The sequence below is a fragment of the Monopterus albus genome, unplaced genomic scaffold (genome assembly GCF_001952655.1).
Source record: "Monopterus albus unplaced genomic scaffold, M_albus_1.0 scaffold324.1, whole genome shotgun sequence".
NCBI classification, from domain to species: domain Eukaryota; kingdom Metazoa; phylum Chordata; class Actinopteri; order Synbranchiformes; family Synbranchidae; genus Monopterus; species Monopterus albus.
Window position 1 is genome coordinate 515,818 of NW_018128204.1, and position 10,754 is coordinate 526,571.

The following is a 10,754-nucleotide window of genomic DNA, read 5'->3' on the forward strand; positions in this document are numbered from 1 at the left end:
CATTGGCTCGAGCTCAATAGGTCGATGGTTTCAAAGACGCTGTTTGATTGGTAGGTTTGCCAGTCAGGGCCACGTTTAAATACTAATTCAAATCGTCCTTTACTGTTTCTTTACTACCGTTTCAATCAAGAATCTACAGTGAATCACTATTCTGCTGTTATGAACCAGAAGGGAGAACTACTGCTAAAAAACAGCGACACCTCACACACACTTAACCTAAAGCACCAAGTTTGGCTTTAAAATCCCAATTTTTTAATTCAATTTTTTTACAAACTGTGATTTGTATTTAGATGTGAAAGAACATGCATAGGTTTGCAAATTGTGGATTTGATTAAATCTGCCAGATTTACAGACTAGACATTTGACTGCCTGGCATACATTACATTCTTCTAGTATATGACAGAGAATTCCCACAGTGTAAATGGCAAACAGGGAAGTAGAGTCTAACAATGGTTTTTCTTTTTTTTATCACATCATTTCTAAAACCATGTTCAGACACACAACAGTAATGCAGCAAAAATGCAGGTTCCTCATTCATCTCTTATCTTATGGTAACTGAGATGAAAAATAAGGTAATCCCTGTTTTGATAACTTTCCTGAATTAGTTACTGCCACACAGTGAACATGTTACTTGAACTGGATTGTTTGAATACTTTTATACTGCCACACTTGAACTGGATTGTTTGAATACTTTTCAATCATATATCCTTTGTTTCACAACAACACTTGCATTTTTTTCAAAAGCAATGTAATTTGCTTTTTGAACACCCACTAAGAACTGGGTCATCCTCTAATGCGATGATTTTCACACAAGGGCCTACCCAGGTGCTGAGACTTTTAGTCAGATACCAAATGGTTCATTGTTCATTGTTAGGAAACAAATTCCTAAGAGGACTGATCAGATTATACTGCATTATTTCACCATACAAATGCTGTGTAAAATGGCAAGTGACAACACATTTTAAGACTGTAGGAGTGAATCCATTAACTGGATAAGTTATTATTATTCAAACAGTCTTAGACTCTATATATTACACAGTCATATGAGGAATATAATACTGACTGTACACTGATTATAGTTGATTTTGGTAACACATTTTGACTCTGCATTTATTCAGATTAGTGACTATACACAAATTATTAGGGGTTGGTGGAAAAGGAGGAGAATAACGCATTTTTTATTTCTGGTGACATTTTTGGGAGAGGGAAGGAATGTAGTTTTGAAACACCCCAAATCTGTATGTTAACATTCCCTTGATTGATTTAAAAAAGAATCAAGTAGTGACAAGTGATTGTTCTTTTACAACAGTCATCCAGTTTCAGGAATTTAATTTTCCTATCAAACTATTTGTTATCTCTATCAGCATCAGTGTTGTGGTTTTGCGAGGTTATTGAAAAAGGCTGGGGTTTTTTTTTTTGTTGTATAGAAAATTATTCAGAAGGTCATAAAAAGATACTCACTGGTTTTAGTTTGAGAGAAAAACCTAAATCATCAGACCACATTAATGGAGTGAGATTTCTACAGCTGAGAACTTTCATTTCATCTTCTCAAAATCAACACTTAGAGCACACATTGAATTTTGAATGTTGCTTTGGATTGTTTCTCTTTGCACCACCATCTGTCAATCAAACCCCCACTCCCGCTGCTCAAAGCAACCTGAGTCTGCCTGTGAACAGCTGACAACACCATGGTAGGTGACAAAAAAAAAAAAAAAAAAAAAAATTCAGTGCTGGAAATTCAATGGAATTTTCCTTTTGAAATCAGAAAAGTGTTTTGCTTGGTGCCTGTTCACTAGGTTACATGTTTAGTAATAGACACAACTAAAGTTATGCTGAAGAACCTTTAATAAAGGTTTGACAGTAATAAGTGTCTATTACTGTTGTGAGGTGTGCACTGCCTGTTTTAAATTTGTTATGTTTTAGTTACACTGCTTATTACATTTTAAACATAGTAATCTGTAACCTATTACATTTCAAAAGTAGCCATCACGACATCACTTACTTGCCAAAAGGTTCATTTCACTGTCATAAATAAAAACCCATCCAAGTTAAATAAGATTAAACATTTACCTACAGCTTTGCCTTTGGAAAAAATAACAACATTTGGGGCCCCTAAGACCGTCTGGAGAATCAGGCTTGAGTGATGTAATGTGATAAATAGGTAGGATATTCTGTGGTTGTACTTTGTTTTCTACATTTCATATTAGTTGGATGTCATTTTAAATTACTGAGCTGAACTGAGGTTCTCCTGGTAAAATAAAGGTTAAATTTATAAGTAAATAAAAAAAGACCAGGGGGAGTTGGTCCTTTGCAGCTGACTGATTTAACTGGATGTCTTTTGTTCTCAAACAGTCACATCTTTCTTTATACATGTGATATGGTACCTATGGTTACAGTAACATCAATGTAGTACTATGGAGACTGTAGTAATACAATATGGGAATCCATGTTTTCACAACATCAGCAGATCTTGAACTAAATCAGAATAAAAATACTTCATGGTTCCAGTCAAGCTATAGAAAAAGACAGTGTTTGAAGAATTCCTGCACTACTGGCAGAAAGTTAAAACGAGTTCATTCAGTATACTTCCCTTCACACTACTCATCGCTGATTGTTATCTTGTAACCAGACACTTCTTAAGTAAAGAGAACATTTCCTGGTTTGTTTAAACCTAATTTTCCACACAAGATGAAAAAGGAGGGAGAGTGAAACAGTCGCTTGAAGCATATGCATTAGTATTGGCATTATTTTTATATTCAGCATGTTGCGGCTGCTGCAGATGCTGTTGCTGGTCTACAGCTTCCAGGGGCATCACTTCTGGGGCGCAGTGATGACCTACTACCCCAAAAACACTACTGGAAATGAATCTGTCACGGTACGTACAATAGTTTTCTTATTCAACATGTTTATCTTTTGGAATTTAGCAGTCAAGTAAAATCATTTTTGACAGAATTCTGTCAAAAAGTTTAAATAGCAGAAATTAAAATGTGATGACAGTATTTCTGTAATTACTTTTTAAAGGCTACAAAGTGTATTAAATGCTGTATCTAGGAAATTATCTAAATAAACACATACATTCTGTCAGTAAGTCAAGCCATTTAAGATTGCATAACATAAATTAAAATGTGATGACAGTATTTCTGTAATTATTTTTGGAGGAATTGCTCTTACTATAAGTCCATAGAAGAAGAAGAAAGCATTTAAGGGGATGTTCTTGAAACATACTGTATAATAAATAAAACAAAATCATTCATAAAATAAAGGAAATTATCCTTTCCTTGAGGTTCATGTGGTCTCTATATGGAACCTGGATCATGGGATGATTATTTGGTTATTTTACCAAAACAAGACAATTTTTTAAAGACCTGTATAGCTACAGGTTGAAGAGTCGTCCCTGGTAGGCTAGTGGTTAAGGCGCAGCGCTTTCACAGCTGCACCCCGGGTTTGAATCAGGGTTTTGACAGGAAGGGCCTCTGGTGTAAAACACGAGCCAAATGTCAACATGCAAGTCGTCAGTGTGACGATTCGCTGTGGCGACCCCTAAACGGGAAAAGCCCCCCCAAAAACTGTCTTTTTGTGTTATGAATTTTGTTTGATGCCATAACACGTCTTTACTGTAACACTACAGGTGGTGACTCGCTATAAGCTGAACTTGGACGTTTGCAGAGATTTAAGGTGGGAGTGTCTCAGTGGTGATTGTGGGAATGAGAGTGTAGTGGTGAATACTGTCAGCATGGAAAGCAGTGGAGTGTGGTGTCAAGCAGAGGGAATCTCGACTCGACTGGTCCCCAGCAACGCTCCGTTTCAGTTGTGGTGAGTGCACAACGAAACTACAATATATATATAAAGTATTTGAAAAAATCGATCCACCCACTGTGTCACCAGGGGCAAAAGAAAACAAAGTGTTCAAAATTTGACTGAAGGGTGAGAAAATCCCAATCTTTTCCTTCAAAATGTCAACAGCTCCACTGAATGATTTATTTGGTGCCACCATGCAATTAAAACCCCTTTGTGGCATCCTGCCAGTACAGTTTAAACATTTGTAGAAGTGATGCCAGTGATCAGTGTCAAGATTAGTCAATTGGAGGACCTAAATGAAGACAGAAACAGAGGGGCACCGTGAAGGGAAACAAAGCTTTATTATAAACTTAAGACATGCACACCTCATACTGGTTCATCAAGGAACAACCTGGAAGCCAGGTAACATGAGCTACTGGCTTAAACACAGAGCCACTCAATTACACTGATGAGAAGCAAGTGAGAGAGCTGTCTGGGGCAGGTAAAGCTGGAGCTGAGAACAGGGACCCAGGACAAGGGAAGTTTACCAAAATAAAAGACAGGAAGCACAGTGGATTGTGACAGAGTAGTGCTGCTGCCGTGGTGGCTTCTAGCAAACAACACCTCACGGTAATGATTGACTTTCCCATGACGCCCACCACAGGTTAAATGGTAGTGTCTGGATAATTGGCACTGTAAATGGCATCATCGGGTGGAGAGCTGTGACTCTGGTGGAACTGAGGACACGGTCTGACATCAGCCGAGCCAACACATCACCCCAGACCACCATCCTACCAGCTTTGAGGTGAGCTTCTCTGTTTCTTTCTTTTGGCTATGTAAGATTTGAGTCTTATAGACTCTAGTTACTTTATCAGTTTTAGTTACTTCTCATGCCTTTAGTTCCCCTTAGTTACCTTTCATAATTTTATCTTATCTGACTACAGCTGTATTGATTATTGTGCATTACTGAGCCCTGGTTATTTTCTAATACATTCATTCTCCTTGCTTGTATGCCTTACAATTTGAATGAGGTAGAGTCTTCTTACTTTCTGCAACTTGTGAATGTCTGCATCCCCCAGGCAATCAGACGACCTATTTACATTTCAACAAAGCCCTACTAGCTCTTATAGGCCCTAGTTACTTTATAATCTTTAGTTACTTTTCTGTTCATCATTGTCTTTCAGGTACTTTTCATATGTTTACCTTCCTTGCTTACACATGGTAAAACTGTACTGATGATTGACCAGAATTACTGAGCCTTCATTACTTTAATACATTTAATTCCATTTGTGCTGATGGGAGTCAGGTGATACTGAAGTATAAACTGATCACTTTAACTTCTGTATACACTCAGGGTCTGCACGCAGGTCCTGCTTTGTTATATAATGGGATTACACAGATGGGGGGTCTGCGGCACAGAAAACCCATTGTTTGGTTGCCGCCTAGAAAGTCACATGACAACACTTACACACCTGGTTTCGCGAGATCTTTGATTGGGGCGGACCTAGCCCAAAATGCATAAATGTAATGTGAAAACATGACTCAGAAGTTGGAATTTCCTGCGGAAGCTCTATCTCTCTGAATCCAGCGCTGTGAGACTTTCTTGTAATCAGACTTTCAGTAAACTTTCTGTTGATTTTAAACAGTCCTCTCCTGTCGTCACTTCTCGTGCTTCCAACAAAAGAATTGGGTTAATTTCTGACAAAGAGGTTAGATTCTAACAGCTATACAACTTATGTACTGAACAATTATGTGTCACATCTTGGTACCAATATATCATAAGCACTTTCAGTGCTTTCCTAGTTTAAGTACTCATAAGAAATAAGGTCCAATAAAAGGTACTGCTATTGTGTGTTCATACAAAATGGGTGTTAGAGGCTATGTTTAGTGTATTTTTGCATGCTAACTCCAAAACTGTCATTTATTTTTTTTTAAAAGTTGTTGATGTTCTAACTTTAGCTGTAACGAGCAGTTTTTAAAACTAAATGAAAGTCTGGCTGTGTTAAGATTAGGCAAGGTTGTGCTTAGCCCTCATCGAAGAAAAACCGTTTTAGGATATTAATAGATTTTTGCATGTAATAAAGTAGTTTAATCTGTGAAATATTTAATTTGCTGGTTTAATCAAAGACAAACATTCTTCTTTTTTCAGTTTATTAAATGAGTTTTCCAGAAGACATAAGCCTGGAGTAAGATTAAACATGTTTTGCTTTGTAGGTGAACACCCTGATTTGTGTTCAAGTTCAGGTTCAAGCTTAAATTTATAAAAGCATCAGAAGTAGGTTTCCTGGTGACAATTTTTACTAGAGTGACATTTAACAGATACCGTTAACTAATGCAGGATGTCACACAGTGCCAAATGTCCTTTATCTGTGCCCTCTCTCCCTTAGAGTTCCTTCAAACTGTCAGAGAGATTTCAGCCTGTTGGCGTTTGACCCTGACGGGGATGAGGTTGAATGCAGATATGGGAACATATCACTATCAGAGTGTGAGCCCTGCACACCACCATCTGTTCTCAGCCTCTCATCTGTGAGTAAGCATTGTTAATTTCATGTCACCTAATGGGCAGATGCTAGATACATTTCTGAATTGTGTTTTTTAAGTGAGCACAGAATTTATCAAGGCATCATAATTTCAGATGTAAACAGCACTGTTTGTGTGAGGATTTCAACACTGGATGTTTTTTATTCTTCATCCAATAACATTTTACCACTAGAACAAAGAGGTCAAACTGAGAAAACAAGCAAAGAAACACAAATGTGATCATGACAGTAACTACAACAAACCCTTGGATTAAAGGAAAACACAATGTAGAAGAAACTGCGGACAGATTAGATAGATGTTATAGTGGGAACCTTATTCCAAATGTAGAGTCTTGCATTTCATTACCTGACAGAAATCATTTTGGTTAGTGTGGTCTCATGCATATTTTTTGTCCTTTTGCAGTCATGTACCTTGTCATTTACCCCCACCAATAGCAGTAATGAAGGTCTGTATGCTGTGCAGCTGATGATGGAGGACTTTCCCAGACAGGCGATTGCTCTGACTCAAACAAATGGGGTGCAGACTATGATAACTACCAATGACGCTATCAGCAAAATACCTGTCCAGTTTGTTTTATGGGGTAAGTTCTTTGACGGGCTGGACCTTTAGCCATAAATCTGTCTTGCAGTCACAAAGGAAAACCAACAATAATTTGTCTCTACTCATGGCTGATCTCTGTCAATCTTTCAGGCCTGGATTGTCTTATTCTCCTGTACCATAGACCTCTATTACTATTCAAAAACAATTACAGTGCCTTGTGAAAGTATTCGGCCCCCTTGAACTTTGCGACCTTTTGCCACATTTCAGGCTTCAAACATAAAGATATAAAACTGTCATTTTTTGTGAAGAATCAACAACAAGTGGGACACAATCATGAAGTGGAACGAAATTTATTGGATATTTCAAACTTTTTTAACAAATAAAAAACTGAAAAATTGGGCGTGCAAAATTATTCAGCCCCTTTACTTTCAGTGCAGCAAACTCTCTCCAGAAGTTCAGTGAGGATCTCTGAATGATCCAATGTTGACCTAAATGACAAAGGATGATAAATAGAATCCACCTGTGTGGAATCAAGTCTCCGTATAAATGCACCTGCACTGTGATAGTCTCAGAGGTCTCCATCAGGTTTCCTTCCAGAATGGTCCTGTATTTGGCTCCATCCATCTTCCCATCAATTTTAACCATCTTCCCTGTCCCTGCTGAAGAAAAGCAGGCCCAAACCATGATGCTGCCACCACCATGTTTGACAGTGGGGATGGTGTGTTCAGGGTGATGAGCTGTGTTGCTTTTACGCCAAACATAACGTTTTGCATTGTTGCCAAAAAGTTTGATTTTGGTTTCATCTGACCAGAGCACCTTCTTCCACATGTTTGGTGTGTCTCCCAGGTGGCTTGTGGCAAACTTTAAACGACACTTTTTATGGATATCTTTAAGTAATGGCTTTCTTCTTGCCACTCTTCCATAAAGGCCAGATTTGTGCAGTATACGACTGATTGTTGTCCTATGGACAGCGTCTCCCACCTCAGCTGTAGATCTCTGCAGTTCATCCAGAGTGATCATGGGCCTCTTGGCTGCCTCTCTGATCAGTCTTCTCCTTGTATGAGCTGAAAGTTTAGAGGGACGGCCAGGTCTTGGTAGATTTGCAGTGGTCTGATACTCCTTCCATTTCAATATTATCGCTTGCACAGTGCTCCTTGGGATGTTTAAAGCTTGGGAAATCTTTTTGTATCCAAATCCGGCTTTAAACTTCTCCACAACAGTATCTCGGAGCTGCCTGGTGTGTTCCTTGTTCTTCATGATGCTCTCTGCGCTTTAAACGGACCTGTGAGACTGTCACAGTGCAGGTGCATTTATACGGAGACTTGATTCCACACAGGTGGATTCTATTTATCATCCTTTGTCATTTAGGTCAACATTGGATCATTCAGAGATCCTCACTGAACTTCTGGAGAGAGTTTGCTGCACTGAAAGTAAAGGGGCTGAATAATTTTGCACGCCCAATTTTTCAGTTTTTTATTTGTTAAAAAAGTTTGAAATATCCAATAAATTTCGTTCCACTTCATGATTGTGTCCCACTTGTTGTTGATTCTTCACAAAAAATGACAGTTTTATATCTTTATGTTTGAAGCCTGAAATGTGGCAAAAGGTCGCAAAGTTCAAGGGGGCCGAATACTTTCGCAAGGCACTGTAAAAGGACACCTGGGAAACTCATCGCTGCACTGGGTAACAGCTTTCCTTATTGCAAAACCCAAGACCCAATTTGTTAAAAATGCTGAGAGAGCTTGTGCATGCGCAGCTGACTCTTGCTTACCTCAGATGCTATAAATAGTTAAGTCCATTTGGTGCCTTTTTTAAAAACAAATATTAGGTGGTCTTGTGTTTGGTTCAGATACATTGGTCAAACTTTAGGCTAGATGGCTGAAGCATTCAAATGTCTGCTCCATTCAATGATAAGGTGAAAAACACCATACAAACTTAATTGTGTTGAGCTCAGGTCATATTCAGACATTATATTCTGTGAGCTTGTTGGGTCCAGGTTGGGTTCGGTCAGAAAAACGCAGCCCGATCCATGCTCTAGTCTCTGTTTGAGTACTGCTGACAATACTATTAACATAGAAAATGATCAGGCTTATCCTTTAAATGGTAAGGTCTCATGTTTTGACAGCTTGGACTTTATCCAGAAATACTGAAGGAAGAGCTGCAATGAAATTAGAAGTAAGCTCATTAGCTGAGTTTATGTTTTTTGAGCACATAGCTATGCTAGTTGCACTATGAGCTGTTGTTGGTCTGTCATTACACCACTTCTACTAGATGGATGACCATGAAATTCTGAACAGAGATGATGAATCCGAATGTCTTTGATGGTCCTTTGACATTACTGTTGTTAGAAACGTTTGCTTTTCTGTATTGTTCCAGTGGATCCTGTGATGGAATCCTGCACAGAAGGTCTCTTTCTGCCCAAGTTCCTGTCTCCAACTCCGGCCAACGGAGTTCAGTTATACGCCACTGTCAACATGAACCTGGAAATCAGCATTAAAGCAGAGGCAAATAATTCCACGTAAGTCAGAAGAAGTCATTTTAATAGGATTTAAATATTAAAATCCCACAGGGTGATGATGTTCTGTAGATCTTCCTCTGGACAAGAAGTATTTATCCACATTAAGACATTAATCACATACAGAAGTGGTTTTCATTTGCCAAGTTTTACTGGTCTGTCGTGTTGTGTAACTTCAGCACTGACAGGTTTTAGGTTTGACAAGCATACAAGTACCATAACAGAGCAAACAGTAGGTTAAACGCAAATATGGGTACCATATGCATTCAAAGCCAAAAAAAACATTGAAAACTTCCATTAGTAGCTACATTGGGTGTCAACTCTTGACAATGTGAAAACATGGTATTTTGCTATTTATTTCACAAACAGATCTCATCAATTGATTGACATGAACACTTTGAAAACAAAACTGCCTTCTGTTTGAATCACCAAAAATCAGAAAGGAAATAAACTTAAAAAGAAAGCTGAGACAGATGCCAGGTTCGAAGGAAAAATAGTTTCCATATGATGTGACACTAGCTGCTGTAGCATTTTTATCATATCCTCATAGAAAACGTTGCTCTATTTGGGTGGGGAGGTTTTGGATCTGCTATTTTAATTTGACAAACCTTTTCCTCTTCTGTTTGTTAAAGGATCTCTGAGCTGCTGTTCAGCGGGCCATACAATACAAGCCAGATTACATTAGCGGCAGGACAATACATCCTGAGGTGGATGCCGTCTCAAAACGAGGATGGAGAAAGCCACTCTATGTGTTTTATCGTACAGGCAATTTTCAAGTTAGTCTCTTGTCCAGTGAAAATTATTCCATGGAAAATGTGTAGAAAAACTGGGTTTCTTGTGACACGTTTTAAATTATGAATGCATACGTTAAGATCAATCTGGGTATAATGAAAGACAGGGGTTTTGAGAAAAAATGGCTTCCCAAATTTCAAGTACCATAAATATTTAATAAACAGATAATTTAAGTGTTAAAAATATACTACATTTGTCTAAACTTTCCTATGAAGAGATATTTCATATTATTACAGCTGTGTTTTACTACATACTAGCCCTGGCATATTTGCATTCACTTGTGAGTGTCCCCAGGAGTTATAATAATTGATAAATACATTAGTCACACATTGACCTGCTTACAAGTACATTATTATAAGCCATTTATTCAATGTTTATGCACTACTTGTAAATGCTAAATAGTAAAGTGTTACTGAATAACTTTGGAGCTATAAAGCAGTGACTCCTAGTTGCAGAGGCAGCCCTAATTAAGTAATACCCAGCTCAGTACTGTATGTGTAGATATATAGAGTATATCTGTATATGTGTGTAAATGTGTAGAATATGTAAGAATATGAATACATATGTATGAGTGTGACTGTGTGAGAAC

The 10,754-nt window shown here is 38.1% G+C and overlaps 1 long non-coding RNA gene across 1 annotated transcript in view; it reads left to right on the plus strand.

The window, feature by feature from the left end:
- The first annotated feature begins 10,086 nt into the window (after positions 1-10,086).
- The window catches only part of LOC109974194 (uncharacterized), a 1,063-nt gene continuing 395 nt past the window's right edge, over positions 10,087-10,754 (plus strand). The window contains exon 1 of the long non-coding RNA XR_002276933.1: positions 10,087-10,149. This is a non-coding gene — a long non-coding RNA (uncharacterized LOC109974194). The remainder of the gene's footprint in view (positions 10,150-10,754) is intronic.